Below are 23,756 nucleotides of genomic sequence, written 5' to 3'. Positions count from 1 at the left end.
AAACCGCATACAGCAACGAAGACCCAATGCAGCCAAAAAAAAAAAAAAAAAAATCCCTGATGAATGAGAGGTACGTGGGCTATACTTTCTGAAAATGGAGACAATATTAACTAAATTGTGAACAGTTTTGTCAGTATCATTTATCATCTATTCTTCCAGTGGTTGGTAAGAGCCATGTCTTCTTCACAGGGTGCTAAGGTACTGCAGGGGTCACTGAGCAATGTCCTTGTTTTCAAGAACTTTTACTCTAGTGAGGAAGGGAGAATCAAGTTGAATAGCTGCTATGGGCTAAGCACTCTACAATGGATTTCAGATACATTAGCCCCATTTAATTCCCACAATAACTTTATAAGGAGTGGTAGGCAGCCTAGAGAGGCCCTCAGTGACCCCCACCACATAGTATTCATGCCCTTGTATAATCTTGTCCCTTTGAGTGTGGGCTGGATCTGGTGACACTCCCAAGGAATGCAGTAGGACACTAGTGATAGGATATCATCTCGGAATTAGGTTATAGAAGACCTGTGACTTCCCTCTTGCTCACGCTATCTCTGTTTCACTTTTTCTAGCTTGTTTTGATGAATAAAATTGTGATATGTTATATTGCCCTGTACAGAGGCCAAGGAACTGAGGGCAGCTTCCAGCCAACAGCCAGAAAGGAACCAAGACCCTCAGTCCAGTAGCTTGTTAGGAACTGAGTCCTACCAAGGACCAGAACATGAACTTAGAAGTGGACCCTTCTCTAATTGAGCCTTGAGATGCCTTCAGCCCCAGTGAACACCTTGACTGCAGCCTTCTGAGAGATCCTGAGCCAGAGGACACTGTTAAACCTCACCCAGATTCCTGATCCATAGAATTATGAGGTAATAAATATTTTTTAAAGCCATTAAGTTTGGGGGTAATTTATTATGCAGCAATAGATAGCTAATACTGTTTTCAGTACAGATGACGAACAAAAAAAACACTTGGAATGTTAAGGCAAGTTTGTAGTTCTCTCACTTATTAGTGAAAGCTCTTTCCACTGCAAACAATGATAATATAATAAGAATACTGGTAGTAGCTTAATTTACTGAGCACTTACTAGGCTATGAGGCACCTTTCAAATTATTTTACATATACATTATCTTAGATTATTACAACAACTCTATAAGATAGGTATTATAATTATCTCCATTTTATAAGTAATAGAATTGGAGCTAAGAGAGGTTAAATAAAGGACATGCCCAAGATCTCCAGTTGACTAACAACATACTGGCAAGATTTGTACCCAGTTTGTGTGACTCTAGAGTTTTTCCTCTTAACAACTATAGTAAATTGTTCCCTAAGGATCCATGTTATAAGGCAAAGGTGATGGGTGCAGCTGGAAGAAAGGGTAGGGCTCTAAGAGTTCACAGCTAGATGAAATTAATCCTGATCTGGGGTACTAGGAAATGCCAGGGTGCCAGGAAGGCATCCGATCTGACTCTCGGAGGCTGGGTAGGATTTAGGTGCATGGCTCTTAGAGGAAGGAATCTGAGCAAAAGAGGTGGAAAAGCATGAGACACAGATGAGAAAACACTATGTCACACCGTCTAGAGCTGGGCAGGATGAGGAATAGTGGGAGATAAAATTAGAAAGGTAATTTGGAGCCTGGTTATAGTTATGTAAAAAGATTATGAATATTTTTTAAGAAAAAAATCGATTCTTGAGTGTTTTGATAGTAGTTTCAATCACCTGCCTCTTAGTTTAAACTATAGAATGGAACTGTTAGAGAGGTAATATTCCAGTGAATCTGAAACAGAATCTGATTGTATGGATTGTGTGGAAATACAAAATTTAGTTCCAGTGAAGTGCAAAAGAAAAATAGAACTACACGGAGAACATTTTGTGTGGTTAAATTTCTTAACACATTCAAAGACGTGTTCAGTTTATATTTAGGTTCGGTAAAACTGCAAGAGTATCAAAATTTGTAGGCCTTTTTATTTCCTTGTAAAAACAATACTATTAGTGGTTATACTCAAAGCACATTAAGTATTTCACTAAAAATAGAGCCTATAGAAATAAAGAACAAAAAAACATTATGATTGTGTTTTCAGTTACCTGGGAGTGGACCTTAAAAACAGTACTATGGAAGGGAGTCATATGAAGCAGGGCTTAAAATATTATCCTCTATTTTTCTCAAAACATCATTCAAGTGCACTAGATGGAAATTTAATTTTGTAAGATGTCTGTACTGTTCAAATTTGTTTATGGTGTGAGCTTTCAATTTAGACAATTTATCATTACTTGGAGAGGAACTTTTTCTCTTAAGCCAGACTGAATTTCCTTTCCAGGGAATAGATGAATCCAGGAAAAATGTTTCCACAGCTCATACCTAGCCAAAAACAATGGCCATGGAGGAATGGAGAGCTCATTGAATAATGACAAAAGGAAAATATGTAATCCCCTTTCCTGTAGCCTTTCTCGTGTCCTTGACATGTCTCAAAACTCTCCAGTCCATAGATTCAAGCAGTGTACATTTTGATTCTCAAATGTAGGGGTTGAACTTCTGTTTCACAACAGTATTAAGCAAGCAATTACAAATATGAAATACCTACCGAGGCCTGACTCTGGTTTGCCTGACAGTTGTGTGACCTTTGGAAGGTCTCTTAACTGTCATGAGGCTCGGTTTCTTATTCTCTCATCTGTTTGACATGTCCTCAAAGATTCCTTGATTCCTTTTGGTTTTAATGGATTTGGATTCTGAAGGCCAAGTTTTCATGACTGCAGTTTCAACTCAATGCTATACTTAAACACTTGGGTCTCCATATATATTTTTCAAGCCACCTTTTCTATGTCTGCAGGTTTTCTGCAGTAACATAATTACATCCATAAGGGAGGCTAAATTTGGCTCTTCTTCTGGTTGATTCTGGTCTCATAATTTAGGAGCTGATACTCCCTCCACCTCTAGGGCAGATAGATTCTATACCAGTGCTAGAGGAATAAGCTTGAAGTCATTTCCTTGTAAAATCTCTCTCCTTTCTGCATGTATTTAAGTATTTGTGCTGTATATCTTACTGCCATAACAGAGGTAGTCAGTGAGGAAAAGAGAAAAAATATATGGCAGTAATTTACCCTGGCACCTTTAACCTTATCATCCTCAGCGTCCATCCCGAGCCCACAACTCTCAACTTAGAGCACTGCTGTCAGTCTTAGAGGCAGGAAATTTCTTCAGAAAGAAGCCTCTGAAACCATGACAAGCTGTTCCGAACAAGAGCTATTTACTCATTACATCAGAAGTTCGGGACTGGTCTGCAGCCAGTATTCTCGTATCCCTCAGAAGTGTAGGGAGTAGAGTAAAGGTGTATATAGGTGCACTGGAATTTCACATAATTTCTCAACAGCCTGGAAAGCATCCAGAAGTCCCCATTCTTCCTGAGTTTCCTGATTAGTGCGTTGCTCCTTCTGCGACTCATTTTAGAAGGATCTAGTAAGAAACATTGCTGCTGATTATTTCTGGGTCATGGAAATTCCCTGAAAGTTGGATAAAGGTGATGCTATAAACTTACAAGACCTGAGCTTAGCATTAAGGAGACTTGATCACTTATGTCCACCATATATAGAGTTGAGTGCTCCTAGACAAATGGCAGAATTCTTGAGGGCCTCAGTAGGTCATGTGACTTTGAAGAGTATGGCTTAGATAAATTTTGAGAACTCTTTTAGTTCTAAATTTCTACAGTTCTATGAGTAAATTGCCACATGCCTGTAGATACTTTGGATTAGACCCAAACACCAGGGCAAATGAATATCAAAGGTTAGTGCTGCTTAGCTGGGCTTCAACATTATCCAGAATTGTAGAGGCTTCGGTTTACCCACTTTGATTCCAAGAACTTCTGAAGAGAAAAGTAGCCCAGAATGAATGTAAGGCTTGCTCTTGCTATACCATCTCTAAGTGCTTTGTTTTATAATAGTCAACTTAGATTTAATAATTTCAAGGTGTTCTTTTCAGCCATCATAACAGAAAGACAATATAAAATCTATGATTTCTATATTTACTCCTTTCAAATTCCATCATTTTAAAAGTATGCTTATCGTTAGTAAAATCCTACTAAGTTTCACTAATCCAATGACAATGACACGAGATTTTTACTGCATATGTGATGGTATATTACATATATTACACTTCGGAAGAATACAAACACTTATGAGAAAGCACTTGCCCTTAGGCATCTTGAGTACTAGGAGAGGAGAAAAACCATAAAGAAGCAAAAATATGAACAGGAGTGAAAGAGTCAAAAACCCCAGGAAATTTTGCAGAATAGAATTAACTAAAAAGGAAAAATGTATGCTTTGGTTTTCTAATAAAATAATTTTGTGAATACTTTGTTAAAGATTATTATACTTAGAAGCAGGTTGAAATCTTTCTTTTCCCAACATGCAAAGCTTTCTTTAAAGATAAACGTTGCAGTGGTATTTTTAATTATTGAGGTTGGGTACTTATTTCCTTCTTACAGTCATGTGCTGTCAAAGGGATTTGGAACACAGAAGCATTTCATAGCTGTTTAGAGAAATGAGAACTTAGGTCTTTTTAATTACAAGCATTACTTCCCAGTTCTATCTAACTTCAGACTCTATCCTCTGTAGTATTGAAACTTCCAAGTTGTGTTACACCAGTATAATGTATGATCTGTGTGCCTGGATCTTCCAAACATTGCTGAGTCTCTAGGATACATTAAGGCAAATTTGTTTCAGCTAGCTTTGTCCTGAGTAATTTTTTTCTGTGTGGCTTGTGAATTACCAAATAAACATGTAATTTAGGAAATACAATTTTATAACATCCTCCTCATTCCCAAGTAATTGTAGCTCAAACACAATATAGCAATAATGTACCTATTATTGCTGTCTGGCTATCTATCAGCTGATTACCTGAAGCAGTGTCTGAGCATGTTAATCATAAGCTTAAGATGACCAGAAAGTGCTCATTTGGGGGGTAATCATGATGGATCCTTGCTCACTTATCAAAATCTTATACTATATCCAAGTATGTTTAAGTAGTGTTTGGTGAAGGCAAATATTTCTGTGTTGTCATACAGAATTTTTTAAAATAATGCTAATCTTTAATAAAGTATAGGTGGCTTTTATTTCAGATTAAGGGTAGACTATTTCCCTCTATTTGATGAAATAATATTAATGGCTAATATTTATATAGTAGCAACTATTTGCCAGACACTATTCTAAGTGTTTTACAGGTATTGGTTCACTTCATGTCCACAACAACACCATGTAGTAGGCATTATGATGATCACAATCGCATTTTACAGATGAAGAAGATGAGGCATAGAGTGATTAAGTAAATAGTCCCAGATCATAAAGGTGACAGTTCAGAATTTGCACTTAGGCACGCTGACTCCCGACTCTGGTATCGGTGCTCTTAATTACTGTGATATGCTTTCTCTCCACAAATCAGCCTGCACCTCAGCTCCCCTGAATTTTGAGGCCTGGAGCCACAGTCTGGGACTTGAGCAACTGTAGCCAAATTCTGCTTTTCACTTAATCACTCAACAATAAATGAGTAAGATGGGAAGAACTAGGTTGTGGCCAGCGCTGGCTACATAATTTGCAGAACTCAGTCCAAAATGAAAACGTGGGGCCTTTTGTTCAAAAAGTAGGATTAATGATAGTAAAATATAAAGCCTTTTCTCTTCCTTTATGGTCACCCTCTTATCACGAAATTTTTCATTAGCCATTGAATGTCGTTCTAAGTAAAGAAGAATTAAAAATTGAAATTATTAGCATGAATTTTGCCACTCATCTTTGTATTGTGCGATGTCTATTTTCAGTGCAAATAGAAGAGCTTTTAACTTTTATGTGGAATCACCAAAGTTGCACGATGCTTTTTTTGTAACTTGTACCTGAATATCTTTTTTTTTTTTTTTCTTACCAGAACAGTGGAAACTGTGCATAAAACTAACTCAGTTGTTTTTATTTTACTTCTTGACATGTACTTTTTACCAATACTTTCTCCTTCTGGCTTACTGATGAGTAAGCAAGGACTGAAAAGAAAAGGGAATGTGAGTTGTCCTGTTTTTTTCCATTCTTTCTATCTCATAATTTTCAATGTAAAGTAGTTCATTAATAACCGGAACTAGTGTAAGAAAGGATATGATAAAGTTCCTTTGTTGTTCATGTTTCTTGTAACACCATTGTTTTTCTGTCTTTTGGAAGCAGTTCTGGTTCAAACAGGAAGCATAGCCTCGTGGGGTTCAGTTGTAGAAGCAACACACTTACTGTGTACTTGATTTGCATCGCTCTTAACTTTCACTTATTCTGGGTCTCCTGGAGTCCAGTACACATGGACACACAAAGCAGTACATGTGAATTGGGAGGTAAGGAACAGTGCAGGCTGACATGCATTTGCTTATATCTCCTCTGCTCATGTGTGTGTTCCATTGTCCAATCCCATCGAACTTCACTTAAAAAAAAAAAACAACACAAGTTCAAATATGAGATTATGGAGAATTTCATGATGGCAATAGCAGAGTCCTTTTGAAGGCAGGGCCCTGCACAGGTCACATGGCTGTGAAGTAAGCCAACTTTGGGCCATTAGATGAGATGGAAGCTGGATTGGACTGAAACCACTTTTCCAAGTCAACCCCAAACATCCCAAATATCATATTAAAGATATAAGGGGTTTGGCCTGGGAGAGTTAGGTGTGGTCACAGGTGATCAAAACAGGCCACCATGCCTACACATAGAGGATAAGAGTGCTAGGAACATCTTTTGTTCTAATATTTGGTCTTTGACCTCAGTTCCTGACACAGGGCTCCTGAAACTCTTGGAATTTCCTGGGTGGTAGGAGTATCTTTTGTTCTAATGAGCCTCCTGGATGGGGACTGGTCACCAGAGAAGCCAAGCCATGATTAAATTTGGAATTTTCAGCCCCACTCCCATTCTCTAGAGAGGAGAGAGGGTCTGGAAATGGAGTTAATAATTGTTCATGCCTATATGAGGAAACCTCCATAAAACCCCAATAGTATGGGGTTTAGGGAGCTTCCAGGTGCGTAAACACATCTACATATTGGGAGAGTGAGTCATGCCAACTCCATGGATACAGAAGCTCCTGTGCTCAGGACCTTCCCAGACCTCGCTCTGGATATCTTTTCATCTGGTTGTTCATCTGTATCCTTTATCATATCCTTTAACACACTGATAAACATAAGTAAGTGTTTCTGAGTTCAGTGAGCTGTTCAAGGAAGAAAAAAAACAAAACAAAAAACAGGCTACTGTGCCTACAAAGACAGTGGAGTTGGCTGGCTACTGCTATTGGGTTGGCCAAAAAGTTCGTTTGGGTTTTTCCATAACATCTTATGGAAAAGCCCAAACGAACTTTTTGGCCAACCCAATATATTGAAATGAGGCCCTGCTGAAGAATGATGAAAGATGGCCTGCCATTAACAAATGGATAACTGCTGAGTGTAAAAACTAGAGAGCCTGGGTGGTTTTAGCATATTTAAAGGGCAGGTATAGTCAAATGGCAGAGAGTAGAATTAATTGGGAGAGTTGCTGAGATGTTTGAACCCTCATCCAAGGCAGATCTGTTATGTGAAGGTCAGAGTCCTAGTAGGAAAAACTAGGAGTTCAGAGAAGTGGGAGAGGGCTCTCTGGGTGTTCCTGAGGATATTGACTCTACAACCCTTCTGAACCCTCTAGATGTGTAGAGGTGGCCTCCCTTCCCTTCTGTAGAAAGAGCTGGCACTTCAGCTGTGCTGGAAGATGCTGCAGAAGCCTCTCCCCACAGGGCAATTGGTGCCTTGGTCAGATTCAGCCCTCACTGCCTCTCTTGGCTGCCAGACCAATAACTACAGATTGTATTTTTAAGAGTGCTTGGTCAATGGACCAGAATGAAAACCTGAATAAGCAAGAATTTATTAACTTGGGGGCACTTTCTTGGGAAATAAGGATTAACACCCTAGCAAAGACTCTAGACATGGGGCATGTGTGCTACTGTGGTGACTTTTAGAGACCTAGAAAAACAATGGGCAACTCTCAGTAAGTTAGAAATGCCTGAGTTGGCCTGGAAGATGGTGGATGAAGGGAAAAAGTATGCTTGAGAGAAGTGGGCACGTTGGAGTGGATATATTATGAAAAACCACAAAACCCACCATGAGATTATGTCCCATGAGAGAGCCAAGAGACGACATGAAAGCCACCAGGAATGTGCTGGAGAGCAATGTAGACTGGCGACGATGACCGTAATCAGCCTCCATTTCAAGGTAGTAGGAGAATGAATATGGTTGGTTGGGCACCTGGGTTCTAGCCCTCATTCTAAAATAATTGGGTGATTCAGGAAATATATGAAAGAATATCTAGGCAAATCACTTCAAAAATGTCATTTCTGAGAAGAGAAATCTTTATGGCTTCCTCAGTCCATCAAAGTCTATGCCTTACTGCCCTCAGCTCTTCACACATTTTTTTTTTCAAATTGACTTATTTTCCCCAAATGTCTGAAGAGGTAGATAATATTATTCACTTTTTAGAGATTAGGAAACAGAAGCTAAGAGAGTCTAGATGACTTACCATGTTTTAAAGTTGACAAGAGAGAGAATAACTTAGTATTGCAAACTATGAAGCCAAGTGGCCTATGTTTGAATCATGGCTCTGTAATTTACCAACTCTATGACCTTGGGCAGTGACCTAAGTCTTGAGACTCAGTTACTTTAACTGCAAAATGTGATTAAGGCTAACATTTGAATTATGGATTATTTGGAACCTTACCTGTGATAATCCAGGTAAAATGCATTAATACTCCTCTGCATGTAGCATGTATTTAGTAAGTATTAACTCATAATAAAATACATTTCTTTTGCTGTTAGTGGTGGACTTGTCACTTACATCTCAGACATATATCATTAGCCTGTCTGGTCTTTCAGACCTCGTTTTTATTTTGGAATTCTAGTTCACTGGAAGATATGACAAACTATAACTGTTTGTTTTTATTTTTAAGGAACAAATTAGTATACAAGTATGAGGAATTTTATCACTTTCTATCCATTTCCAATATCAAAATTGACAAATCGATGCAGCCCAAATTTGAAAATGTGCAGAAAGGAAGATTACCACTAGATCACTTCATTTATTTTCTCTTTCAAAAATATATTTTTTAAAACAGCAGGATAAAAAAGGAAAATCATGTTCGAGAAAGGGCTGTTACCCTACTACATTTACTCAGTGATTGATTGCATTTTCTCCCAGGACTTGAAGAATAGAAGAGAACATGAGGGTTGATTGCATCAAAAGTGTGACACGAAGAAAGGAATCAAGAAATCACATATATGTCTGCACAGAAGTCAACTAATAAATCAAAAGCATGTTCTTAGCTAAGTCAGATGTTTCTTTGAAACAGCATATGGTACAATTCTAACATACTCTATATTCAGCTACCTAATAGGCTGTTGCTTTCAACTAGTGAAAAATCTAGCAGCACAAATGTTTGTAAGGCTGGTAAAACATTTTAACTTTATTTTATGCCCTGATTAGCTTTTTTTTATTTTTGTATTTTATTTTATTTATTTATACAGCAGGTTCTTATCTGATTAGCTATTACTGGCCTGATGATTACGTTATAAAACCTAAAATCATAAATGGAGAAAATAACCTGTTGGCAAGAGTGAACCCTAATTGTTACAACATCCTATATTATGTGTTCATAGTTTCTTTTTAGCAGTTACTTTGATATAAAATTTAACAAGTTTTCTTTCATCCCATATTAAGTCTGTATTTTTTTAAAAATTGTGGATTTAAATTTCTGCATCACTTTTAGAATTGAGAGTCATAAAATTAACATATGTCATAATCATTTTAACCAAATCAAATCCTCATGAGAGTATCATGTCCTAATCAGGAAAGAATAAAGATTATAACCTTTAAAAATGTTAAGATGACTGTATCGTACTACAAAAAAGTAAGTCAATCCCATTATAATTGAAGAAAACTAGTTCACATGGATTTTTAAACTTTCAATACTAAAAAGTCCCTGACTGTGTGAAGGTTGCTGTGGGTGTATATAACTTTGTAGCAAAGGAGAAACTTGTTAGACTATAATTAATTGACAAGTGTAGGAGGAATTTGTCTCAGTCGATCATTATTCTATTTTTCACAATTATATTTAATTGCCATTGTATTGTAATGTCAATGTTAGTCAATGTCAAATCTGAAAGCTATATTCTATCCCCATCCATCCCTTGACCAAAAAATGCAACCACGCATGTTTGTTGGTTACCGATACCAAGGAAAGCCAGTCTTCCACAGGAAATTATCAAGCACTGTATTTTATCATACTTAAAAGGAAAGGAGGGCCAGAGGATATTAGTGAAAAATTGGGGAATAGAAAACTGAAAAAGAAGTCACTGGTTTAATTTTCTAACCAGTAATCAGCAAGTTATTCTGAATGAAAACCAAAGTCTCTCATTTCCAGTGACCACACTCGGCAGCATCCAGGGAGTTCATGAGAAGGAATAGTGGACTCCTTCATACATGTGGAGATACTTAAGTGCTCGGAGAGGGCCCTGGAGCTACTTTGCCAGGATTCTGAAATCCAGGTTCTCTTGCTTATTTATTCCTTTCATTAAGTCTACTCATTATTTTCCAAGGCCACTAATTCTGTATGTAGTGTCTGTTCACAGCACTTAATATTTCATAAGAGCCTGGTGCTATCAGTAACAGCCAAACAAATAATGGAAAAGCTATGCTACAAAGCCAAGTGGTCAAATGTGAGGGAAATAGCTATACGGTGCAGAAGTACAGTGGCTGTTTCAGTTGTGTGATTTTTTCCCCATCTGGCTCCCAAGTAAAATAATTGAAGAAAATAAAAAAGGAAATGGCACTAGTGAAATGTTCTCTCCCTGATAGACACTTGGCACACACACTGTCTTCATCATTTTTCCACTGGTCCAGGCCCAAGACCAATTCTGTTCATAGCTGAGAAATATTAACGAGCCTTGAGACAGTAACTTGCTGACTCAGTGTCAAGCCATCCCATATGGAAGACCTTGCCCCTTGCTTGTGCCCCAGTTGCAATAAGGGGTGTTGTCAAGCCTTTGAACAAAAATGTGACCTTTCCCTGTCTCCTTCCTGCTTAATTTCTCTATGACTTGTTCTTCTCCCTGAATCTTGCCCAATTCTACCTAATACCAGACTTCTGGATGCCTTTGCATCCTTTCCCATTTGCTTACTTATTCAGACTTCTTATTGCCTGCATGTGCTTCCCACTAATAATTATGTCCCACCTTTAGCTGCTGGGATCTTCCTGCCTTGAATTGCCTGATTGCTTAGATTTCTCTATTTGCCATAATTCCCTAACATGCCAAGTGTGGAATCAGAATTATTCCCTTTTCATACTTTGGGATCTATCTTTAGTTGCCTCCTCTTTTCATTCAGGTTTTTTCAGCCTGGTTTTACTGTCTGATGTTCCCTGTGTGCTCTGGTTCTTTGATTATGGGAAAGAGGAAGAAAAATGTGGGCAGAGGGCCTGGAAACATGGCAGCAGTGAGAAATCTGAACTTCAGAGTTGTCTCTGCTTTGGAGCTGTCCTGGATAGATTCTTCCATCCTTTGTTGCTTTCTAACTGTAAGGATAAGGGATTTGTGAAGTCTTGATTAATTTGAAGCTAGTGTGTGTGACAGCTCACAGATAGTGATTTCGACAGCTATTTTGAGTCTATCCACATGTCAGTAGCTGTAATTGCAAGCTTCTTTTCTTGTTAATTCCTGGAGTTGCCTCTCTCCTTCCCCTGCTGTGAAATTTTGTCCCTTTCCAAAACAGAACACATTTTTTTTTTTCCTGATGCGGAGAGCACACTCATTAATTTCTTACTTAGTGATGATTCATTAATCATGGAAGGGCATGTGAGCTGCAGTTAAAGCAACTCCTTTAATTTAATTTAACAAACATTTATTGAGAGTTTAATGCGCAGAGCGAAGCGCTAAGCACAAGACCCAAAGAGACCCAGTTTGGATGATATGTAAATTATTTTTTTCATCAGGATAAGTGTTTAATAAACTTTTCTGAATCAAATCTAATTGGTATGGACTTTATTGTGGTTTTATGTTTAGATAAAAGTTTTAACATAAACTTTAGTTATAAACATAAAGAAATGTACTTGGATTGTTTCTATAGAGAATCAATACGTTTTATTTAGATAACTTACCTACAGTTCATATTTTCATGAAAACAGTGCCAAGTCAAAAATTAAACCCTGCAAAATACCACAGCTTACACTTTCCTTTTGTACACCCTTTCTTCTCTGTTGATACCATTATGTAGGAGTAATACAGAGATAGAATCGGGAAATGGTTAGAAAAGGAGAGATCTTTGAGCAAAATTAGGGTGTTTTGGGAAATAGTCATTTTAACTTAATTATATCTTATATAATTTAATTATATTGTAGAATCAGGAATGATTGACAGATAAGACCTAAGGTCAAGTTCATTTCCATCATTTTACAGGTAAGGAGTCTCAGACCAAGGGAGAAGACATGATTTGCCCAAGATTGCCCAACTAGTTGGAATTAGAAACCAGCTCTTTGGATCCAAGTCTGGAGTATTAGTGATGACTCTCTGAATGGTGAGAACCAAAAAACAATTCTAACTGACTTGGAAAGTTGTTGGTCATGCCTTTGAGAAGTGAATGGATTGCACTTATGGCTTGATCTAAGGGTCCCAACTGTCTTAGTTTCATTCAATTCTCTTTCCACTTTCTCCATCTCCAGAATCAGCTTCCATCTTTGGTGGCCTCAGTTCCTCCTAGTGGTGACAGGCTTTATCCATGCTGCTGGTAAAGATGTTCTTAAGTAGCCACAGAATCACGAGTTCCTTGCTTACTGACTTAATGGAAAACATGAAATGAAACTCATTCCTATCATTTGAACATCAGTCAGGATGCTGATTGCCTCTGCTTGGATCACATGGGCACCACCATGAAAGTCACCAATGCCCAAAACGTGAGGGATCATGATTGGCCAGACATGGCTCACATGTCCACTCTCTTTGTCCAGAGAAACCCATCTGCTACTAAGGGCAATGTTGGGAGAATGTACTGGACAGACAAAAATGATGGCTTCATAGCTCACTGCATTAGAAAAAAATCTTAGAAGATTTAAAATGACAAGTAAATAAAAGAAAACAGATATTGTTGAAACCTAATTTTATACTTTTGGAATATTGAAAAAAAGTTGGAGATATTGATTAAGCTATTGTTTGCTCTATTAGGTCTTATTGCAAATAATGAATAATTGTTATCAGCATAGTTCACTCTCCTTTTTCCATAAGCCTCCCTCATGCCCACCATGATCCAAACCTATCCACTAATAATTAGCAAACCTCACCTTTACATTCTCTCTTTATCCCTCTTATTTTCAACTGTAAAACTCCAGGTAAGCATCAGAGAAAATTCTTATTAAAAAAACATTTAGGGGTTCTTATTGTTCATATTCTTTCAATTCTTTGATATTGCTTATGTTTATTACATTATACTAATGAGTTAATGAAGAATGAGTAATTTGCTTAGAACATTGCTACACACAGAGAAAGTGCTATAAGTTTTTTTTTTTAGACAAATTAAAGCTTTTTGAAAGTTTATCCTTCTGAATATAATTATTTCTGTGCCTGTGCATTATCAAATTCAGTCCTTGTAGTTCAGTGTGTTCAGACTCATACAACACACATATTCATTGAACACTTAGGAAGTTCTTTCTAGAATGAGTTAGCCAATAAATGAGTATATATAAACATAAACCCATACACACATTCATAAACAAATACCTGACTTTGGGGCAAAGGGAGTTAACAACACTCAATCACTTCTAGACTTTACTGTTAATCTGTAATTCTGTCTCTGTGAGGTAGATGTTATTCGTATCTAAATGATTAAGTAATTAGCCCACTATTATATTAAGAGTAGCAGATTTGTCAGCTCGTATGGGGTTTAGTTCCAGCTCTGCTTCTTACTGGTTTACTTACCTTTGCTAAGTCTTAGTTTCCTCATCAGAAAGATGATAATAATAGGATCTAAACGTGCTTGGCAAATAACAAACAATTGGGTTTGTCTGATTCAAGTTTTTCTGAGGAAACGTTAAAGAATTTAGTAAATAATTTCTGTGTTAAAAATCAAAAGAAACATAGATAAACTATGGCTTCCCAGTTCCCTTTTACCTCGGTTCCTCCCATTAAGTTGGGTGTTCTAAACTAGATCTTAGACTTTCATTCAATTCCTTGAGCTCCTTATTTCCGGTTACTTTCACTCCTGCTTCTTCGTGGTCATCCCACGCCACAGAAATTCTCTGAGCCTGGAAGAATTTTGAATTCCTCTACCTCTGAAAGACTACCTAATAATATCTCATTCTCACCACCGTCTCTCAGTTTACTAACTCACTCATTGAAAACTCCGGGCCTAGAAATCTCTTCACTCTCCCTATTAGTTTCCTTCTCTACCACCTATGCTTTAGGCTTATTTTCTCTGAGAGTAGATACCGTCAATATCCCCAATTCTCTTCTCCTATTATCTGTTACTCTCTGTGCGCCGTGACCTTCAATCTCTCTCCGTCTCCCCAAACTCTATGCTCCAGCAGAACTGAAAGTACTGGAAGTTCCTTGAATGTGCCCTGCTGTTATGGGTTTTTGTTCCTTTGCTTGTGCCACTCTCTACTTGAAATACCTGTCATACAAAGATACATTTAATTTTAAAGTCTTTCTGGGAAAAATCTCTATGAAGACTTTCATGATCACCCGTCTAGGTTAAATCTATTACTCACCCATTTGGTGCCCCACAGTGTTCTGTATCCATTACAGCAAGGCACATGTTCTATTCATTTCCACTTATTTGATTTTTATATCCACCTTCCATGACTGCTTAATTTCTGTATGCTCAGCATCAGTGTAGTGCCTCACATGTAGTAGGCTATTAATAAGCATTTATTGGATGAATTTATTAAATGACTTAAGCAAGGGGAAATACTGTCTCCCTGGAAAAATTAAAGTTTTTATTTTTCCAATACCAAGGCACATACAACTCTACCCACCTTTCTCTGCAGCTACTTGGAAGTACAGGGTCAAGCGTGAGAAATTATCAGCTTTGTTAACCTTCATTTTTGGAGGATTTGAATTCTTTCTTTTACTTTATGTAGAGTTTCACATTCATAACTTTAGATTATGTGATCTAAAAAAGTAAGGTGTGTGTGTATGTGTGTGTGTGTAGAAAGATAAGTAAGTATTGATAATTTCAACAAGTACTATTTCAGAAAATAACAATATCTTTCTTGACACGTTTTGATACTTATAGGTGTACTAGATTATCAGTTTTTCAACATGTTGTAAAATAAGTAAGTTGAACATTTCACATGAAGAAAATTTTCACATGAAGGAAATTGTATTCCAGCACTGAGGGTAAATCTCTCCCTTTTTGAAATTTATAATTATAGTCAGTGCATAGAAAGGTGAATATCTTGAATAAATCTAACATTTAAATCTGTAAATTTTAAATAATTTTCTTGACACAAACATTTTCTATGGCTCCTGAAAATACTTAGTCAAACATTTAGAACAAATACATAAATGGTATTGTGCTAAACACTGAAGTCTAAGGTCTGTGGTCTAGATTTTTGAGAAACTTAGGGAAAAACATTGAGATATACAAATTCATTATCATATAGAAGAAGAATAACTAGAAAAATACAAGCCAAACCACTTACGTAAGTCCTCAAGTTTGGTAAATTGATTTTCACACCAAAGACTTAGCTAATTATGTCAAATATTGGAATGTGTTTCAAAGTTTTATAAACAATAATGAAACAGATAAATGGTATAATCTATTGTAATAAAGATATGTATCATTGTGGTAGAATTTGCAATCAGTATCTTTAATAACATGTGCACATGTTAACTTGGGGGAACTCTTGGAATGAGTGAATTCATGGTTTATTATACAATTGATTTATCAAACAGAACATAATTCATACTTATTGTTATGTTTTGTATAATTATCAGAGATCTGCTGGTATATGTTTAGTAACTATTCTTTGGGGGGAAAAAAAGTCCTGATTTGCAATGTTTGCCTATTGCCATGGTGTAAATTCTCCTACCACAGGCAATTTAAAGCTACCAACGTGAGGTTACCTAACACAGTTAGGAAGAAAAGCACACATTTGGCTCTTGTGAACTCTACAAGCCAGCTCTATCTAGCACACCACTGCCAAACTCTTATGCTTCTGTAGATTTTCAGTAGAAGCTCACTGTTTTGATGCAGCTACATCTTTAATTAAATGATAAAAGAAGCCATACATGTGAGGCAGATTACTTCGAAGAGCTGTACTCAAGGATTCCTTTTATTTCTCTGAATTCCCTCAAACAATTAAAGGCAACGGAGTTCAAGTTGTGCTTTTGTTTATTTCTAATTAAGCCTGGGATGATAATTTTCTAAGAATTGTATTGAAATTTTCAAATCCAGGAAAGCTTTACCCATCCATTCTGTTATCTGGGCTGCTTGAACATTGCTCTTAAATTGGGGCCCATAGGTCTCAGAAAATGAGAAAATACCAGCTTCCCAGCAGGTTCTGTTTGAATGTACATCTATAATTGATGAGATGTATTCACATATTAGCGTTTGCTTTTTTTTCTTCAGCTTTTGAAACTTTTCCAGATGCCATTATGGGTTAGTTCCTAAAGATTAGGTCTCTGAATAGATGCACAAAGGCTTTGCTTAGAAAGGATATGACATTTCTTCATCTGTAAGTTGGAGACAGCACTATATTATGGAGGAAAACAACTTAGATTTTTATGGTCACTGTCTATTGTATAGAAAATACCCCTGCTTAAATAAGCAATATTTTAGGTAATATAAGTAAAACTCGTGCAAGGTCACTAGTTACTGAAACTAAAGCTTGTTTGAATGTTTGTTTTTAATATTCAGATGGTTGCAGCTTTATCTTTTACATATATTTAGTGTCTTTGGGATTTTTTAGAGTGATGTACAAGCAAAGGTATGAGCATGAAAAATGATTGAATCAAATAAAACCAAATGTCTTTCTGAGCATTGAAGTTTATACATTTTTATTGTATTTTTTAAAATTAATTAATTTATTTATTTTTGGCTGCATTGGGTCTTCGTTGCTGCGCGTGGGCTTTCTCCAGTTGCTGTGAGCAGGGGCTACTCATTGCGGTGGCTTCTCTTGTTTCAGAGCACGGGCTCTAGGCACGCAGGCTCAGTAGTTGTGGCTTGCTGGCTCTAGAGTGCAGGCTCAGTAGTTGTGGCTCATGGGCTTAGTTGCTCCGCAGCATGTGGTATCTTCCCAGACCAGGGCTTGAACCTGTGCCCCCTGCATTGGCAGGCGGATTCCCAACCACTGCACCACCAGGGAAGTCCCTTTATTGTACTTTTATGAGTTTTCTAGAGGGGATTGTCTTCCAGAACACCCTAGTTTCATCAATCCTGAAAATATTTCTGCAATAATAACCTTACTCTTCAGGTTTCTTTAGACCTGTTTTCCGAATTGTGTACCAGAGCACACAAGTACCTTGATGGTCCTTGAAAGAAAAGGGGAGATTATACAGCCAAGTATGAAACTGGTTATATACACTGGCCCCTATTAAAGAGTCAAGATGCACATAAGAATATTAAAGACTCTGAGAAGTCCTGCAGAAAAAGAAATTGTTAATATTTGCTTTAAAGCTTCTCCCAGTAATATTGACCCAGGACCATCTTTTTATGTTATCCTATTAACATCCATAAAGCATACTTTTAGGAATATCTTCTTTACAAAATCTTATAGAAAAAATATTGAACTTATCCTTTTCTTGTCAATATTATATGACACACAGCTAACTTAAAATTCAGAAACAAGTTTCTAAGTTTTCTAAAAATTGAAAATAACAAAAATTGACTCAAGAGATATAGATATACTAAACAAAACAATGATCATGGAAGGAACTCATTACATTGTTAAATTAGGGTCTTGGCTATAAAAATACCAAAGAATTTCATGGATGAATATTTTCAAACCTTCTAAGAACAGGTAATTCCTACGCAATTTAAATTGTTTCAGGCATAGAAAATAAAGCATTCCAATTCGTAAAAGAAAACCCAAACTACTATGACACTGACTCCAAAATCTGACAAAGACACCACAGAAAAGAAAATGATAAATCATCTCACTTATGAATATTAATGAAAGACAGTAAATAAAATCCAGAGAACAAAATGCAGCACTACATTAAAAGAATAATATGTCATGATCAAGTGGGGTTTATTTCAGGAATGCAAGACTGTTTAGCAATATGAAATCTCCTAGTACAATTGACTACAGGTCAAAGAAGAAAAACCCTTCATAAAATAGGAAGAGAAGAATACTTGTTTAAATAAAATGATAAGCATATCTCAAACCAGTTTCTAGCATTGTTCTTAGTGATGAAACATGTGCAAGCACACCCCCTGAAGTCAGAAATAAGTCAGGTGTGTGTTGTTTTCCTATTATTATTTACTATTTTTCTGGAAATATTATAGACAGTGAAATTAGACAAAGGGGTGAAATAATGATGATAAACATCGGAAAAGAAGGGGCAAGATTATCACTATTTAAAGATAATATGATTATATATTTGAAAAACTCAGAGAATCAATAAGAAAAAGTACTATTAGAAAGAATAGAGAAATCCAATAATGTGGTCACAAAATATATACAATGGCTTTGATAAAAAAATAAATGGGAAAATGATATAGGGAAAATATTCCAATTATAATTCCAACAATAAAAAAGTAGTAACAAGCCAAATACCTCAGAATAAGTGTAACAAGAAATATATAGTTGCTAAATGAAGAATGAGATTTGAATAAATGGATACATACACCTTTTTTTCTGGATAACAATATGCAATATTAAAACTATGAAAAAAATCTAATTCACATATATAGCCATTGTAATTCTAATTAAAATCCCAGCAGAGTAACTCTGAAATTCACCTAGAATAATAAATATGTAAGAATAGGCAATATATTTCAGTATTTTTCAAGTTTCTACCATGAATAATATGATGTAAAATAACATTAGCCAAGTAACAGAATATTCCTAAGATCTCAGTGGCTTAATATAATAGAAATGTATATGTCGTTTAAGTCACAGTTGGTGAGGGTTTGCCTTGCTACAGGTGCCTCTTTGTGATTGTTCAAGGATCCAGGCTTTTGTTATCTTGTGGCTCCACCTTTGTTTAAGTCCTCCGAGTTCTACCCGTTAGAGTTGCTTCTTAATGTCTTTGCCCATAAACACATATCACTCCCAGGCCAGATCTTAGACACAGTCTTAACCTTTTGTGGAGCTAGGAAATTAGATCTAGCTGTGTATACTGGAAGATAATAAAACGTATTTTGACAAAACAGAGCAATCTGGCAACACTTTTATAATCAGAAACCAAAAAGCAGATTCTAAAATACATAATATGCATCAACTGTATCTGTCTTAAATATCAACAATCCAATTAACTAAGGGTATCAGTTCTTTTTAAAATACAGACTTCCCCTCTTAGGTTGAATAATACTATCTTACAAAGAGAAACCAATTGTTTGTAGCCTTATGGTGTGTAGAAACATGCCTTAGCATTTGTGCACAGCTGGGCTAATTGGAGGAGCTAAGTGGGTAGATTTTCTAGTAGTTCTCAGTGCTTTCAAACTTCGCTGAAATTTGTGTGGCCTTGGTGCTTTCTCCTACATCTGGAACATAGAATGAACAAAGCACATGGAACTCAATCTGGCAAATGTGTTGTACTGATGACATCTTGAGAACATGGGTGTCTTTCAACAATTATTACAGTCTGTGAACACAGATTTTATGTTGTATGAGCTATGAGCTTGGGAAATTATACGAGGATGTTTCCTAAACATATATTCTAAGTGTAGCCACTTCATAGTATTTTTGTGAGAATCAATTGCAATCATGTGTGCAAAATTACTGTTTTGCATAAGAAATGTACAATTTGGCAGATCTTTTAGATCTTTATTCTTTCCTCAAGTATAAATTGAGCACTTAGAGCACCAGACACTGTTCAAGGCACTGGGCATGGTGCCGTGCATGAAAAGGGACACACTTCCTGCTTTCAAAGAGCTTCCGGTTGGGGGTGCATGGCATACAGGGGACATAAGTGAATATATAAACAAGTAGAAAAGATAATTTGATAAATATTATGAGTGACATTAAACAGCCTAATGCTCTAGAGACTGGAGGGGAGCAGGGGCTGACTATAGAGCTAGGTAGGCGTGGTATGTTCCAGAAGGCAGAGCTTGTGATGACACCTGTATCATGAGAGGTGCAAGTTTAACAAAAACACTCAATAAATATTTGCTGAATGAATGAGTTTACTTATTTATTTTTGATTCACCTTTAAATTCATTTTACATTATGAAGTAAAAGGTAAAAGGTTTTCAACAGCTGAAATAACTGTAAATAAGCATACAAATGATTTTCCTGATCTAATGAAGTTATATGTTTGGACATCAGGCAGAATGACAGCTCAATCTGTCAGCTTTTTAAATGAACTAGAACTTTTAAAAAGAAATATAATTTTGTAATGAATGCAGCACTTAAAATTAGCCACAAATGTAAATGTTATGGCTTCTACTTCTGGCTACTCTCCCTGGGTCTCTGCTTTTGTGCTCACCCTGCTCTCTTCCTTTACAACACTGTTAGTGTCATCATTCTTGGTGACTTTATCCAGGTAGCTCCTCCATCCTAGCAATTAAACAACTATACCTGTTTTCTCATCTATAAATTTGGACTCATAATTCCTTCCTAGTCACTCAGAGGACTGATGTAAGAATCAATTGTCATGATTTATGTGAAAATACTAAGTTATATAGCATTATTTTATATTTTTCTAGGCTTGTAGACCATTCTAATGCACCAATGCTGTAATTTATTAAATGAGTATGTTGCTGACTTTCTCCACAATTTCCTTCATAGGAAAAGAAAAACGTACTTCTGGTTAATTAAATGCATATCTAAACTTTAAATAAAAACCATTTCCTACGCTGGGCTTCAAGATGGCGGAGTAGTAAGACGTGGAGATCACCTTCCTCCCCACAAATACGTCAGAAATACATCTACATGTGGAACAACTCCTACAGAACACCTACTGAATGAATGCTGGCAGAAGACCTCAGACTTCCCAAAAAATATATACTTTTTTTTTTCCTTTTTCTCTTTTTGTGAGTGAGTATGTGTATGCTTCTTTGTGTGGTTTTGTCTGTATAGCTTTGCTTTTACTCTTTGTCCTAGGGTTCTGTCTGTCCCTTTTTTTTGTTTTTTTTTTGTTTGTTTGTTTTTTAGTATAGTTTTTAATGCTTGTTATCATTGGTGGATTTCTTTTTTGATTTGGTTGCTCTCTTATTTCCTTTTTTTCTTTTTAATTTTTTTTATTTTTTAATATTTTTTATTTTAATAACTATTTTATTTTCTTTCTCTCTTTCTTTCTCTCTCTCTTTCCTTCTTCTTTCCTTCCTTCCTTCCCTTCCTTCCTTCCTTCCTTTCTTTCTTTCTTTCTTTCTTTCTTTCTTTCTCTCTCTCTCTCTTTCTTTCTTTCTTTCTTTCTCCCTTTTCTTCTGAGCTGTGTGGCTGACAGGGTCATGGTGCTCCATCCAGGTGTCAGGCCACTGCCTTGGAGGTGGGAGAGCCGAGTTCAGGACATTGGTCCACCAGAGACCTCCCAGCTCCACATAATATCAAACAGCGAAAGCTCTCCCAGAGATCTCCATCTCAATGCTAAGACTCAGCTCCACTCAATGACCAGCAAGCTACAGTGCTGGAAACCCTATGCCAAACAAATAGCAAGATAGCAACACAAACCCACCCATTAGCAGAGTGGCTGCCTAAAATCATAAGGTCACAGACACCACAAAACAACCACCAGATGTGGTCCTGTCCACCAGAAAAATAAGATCGAGCTTCATGCACCAGAACACAGACACTAGTCCCCTCCACCAGGAAGCCTACACAACGTGCTGAACCAACCTTAGCCATTGGGGGTAGACACCAAAAACAATGGGAACTACAAACCTGCAGCCTGCGAAAAGGAGACCCCAAACACAGTAAGTGAAGCAAAATCAGAAGACAGAGAAACACACAGCACATGAAGGAGCAAGGTAAAAACCCACCAGACCAAACAAATGAAGAGGAAATAGGCAGTCTACCTGAAAAAGAATTCAGAATAATGATAGTAAAGATGATCCAAAATCTTGGAAATAGAATGGAGAAAATACAAGAAACCTTTAACAAGGACCTAGAAGAACTAAAAAGCAAACAAACAATGATGAACAACACAATAAATGAATTTTAAAATTCTCCGGAAGGAATCAGTAGTAGAATAACTGAGGCAGAAGAACGGATAAGTGACCTGGAAGATAAAATAGTGGAAATAACTACAGCAGAGCAAAATAAAGAAAAAAGAATGAAAAGAATCGAGGGCAGTCTTAGAGACCTCTGGGACAACATTAAATGCACTAACATTCAAATTATAGGGCTCCTAGAAGAAGAAGAGAAAAAGAAAGAGACTGAGAAAATATCTGAAGGATTATAGTTGAAAACTTCCCTAATATGGGAAAGGAAATAGTCAATCAACTCCAGGAAGTGCAGAGAGTCCCAAACAGGATAAATCCAAAGAGAAATATGCCAAAACACATATTAATCAAATATCAAAAATTAAATACAAAGAAAAAATAGTAAAAGCAGCACGGGAAAAACAACAAATAACATACAAGGGAATTCCCGTAAGGTTAACAGCTGATCTTTCAGCAGAAACTCTGCAAGCCAGAAGAGAGTGGCAGGACATATCTAAAGTGATGAAAGGGAAAACCTACAACCAAGATTACCTTACCTGGCAAGGATCTCATTCAGATTCGATGGAGAAATTAAAACCTTTACAGACAAGCAAAAGCTAGGAGAATTCAGCACCACCAAACCAGCTTTACAACAAATGCTAAAGGAACTTCTCTAGGGAGGAAACACAAGAGAAGGGAAAGACCTACAATAACAAACCCAAAACAATTAAGAAAATGGTAATAGGAACTTACATATTGATAATTACCCTATATGTAAATGGATTTAAATGCTCCAACCAAAAGACATAGACTGGCTGAATGGATACAAAAATAAGACCCATATGTATGCTGTCTACAAGAGACCCACTTCAGACCTAGGGACACATACAGACTGAAAGTGAGGGGATGAAAAAAGATATTCCATGCAAATGGAAATCAAAAGAAAGCTGGCTTAGCAATTCTTATATCAGACAAAATAGACGTTAAAATAAAGACTATTACAAGAGACAAAGAAAGACCCTACATAATAATCAAGGGATCCATCCAAGAAAAAGATATAACAATAATAAATATTTATGCACCTAACATAGGAGCACCTCAGTACATAAGGCAAATGCTAACAGCCATAAAAGGGGAAATCAACAATAACACAATAATAGTAGGGGACTTTAACACCCCACTTTCACCAAGGGACAGATCATCCAAAATGAAAATTAATAGGAGACATGAGCTTTAAATGACACATTAAACAAGATGTACTGAATTGATATTTATAGGACATTCAATCCAAAAACAACAGAATATACTATCCTCTCAAGTGCTTATGGAACATTCTCCAGGATAGATCATATCTTGGGTCACAAATAAGCCTTATAAATTTAAGAAGATTGAAATTGTATCAAGTATCTTTTCCAACGACAATGCTATGAGACTAGATTAATTAATTCCAGGAA

The 23,756-nt window shown here is 36.6% G+C and overlaps 1 long non-coding RNA gene across 1 annotated transcript; it reads left to right on the top strand.

The window, feature by feature from the left end:
• Nucleotides 1-820: 820 nt before the first annotated feature.
• Nucleotides 821-21,068, top strand: LOC309835642. The gene is made up of 3 exons (XR_014298035.1): nucleotides 821-860; nucleotides 12,459-12,576; nucleotides 20,951-21,068. It is a non-coding gene; the product is annotated as an uncharacterized lncRNA (long non-coding RNA).
• The last annotated feature ends 2,688 nt before the right edge of the window (nucleotides 21,069-23,756 follow it).

Source organism: Grampus griseus, assembly GCF_964374135.1.
Source record: "Grampus griseus genome assembly, chromosome: 17".
NCBI lineage: Eukaryota > Metazoa > Chordata > Mammalia > Artiodactyla > Delphinidae > Grampus > Grampus griseus.
The sequence above is the reverse complement of the archived record's forward strand: the minus strand, read 5'-3'. Positions and strand labels throughout refer to the sequence as shown.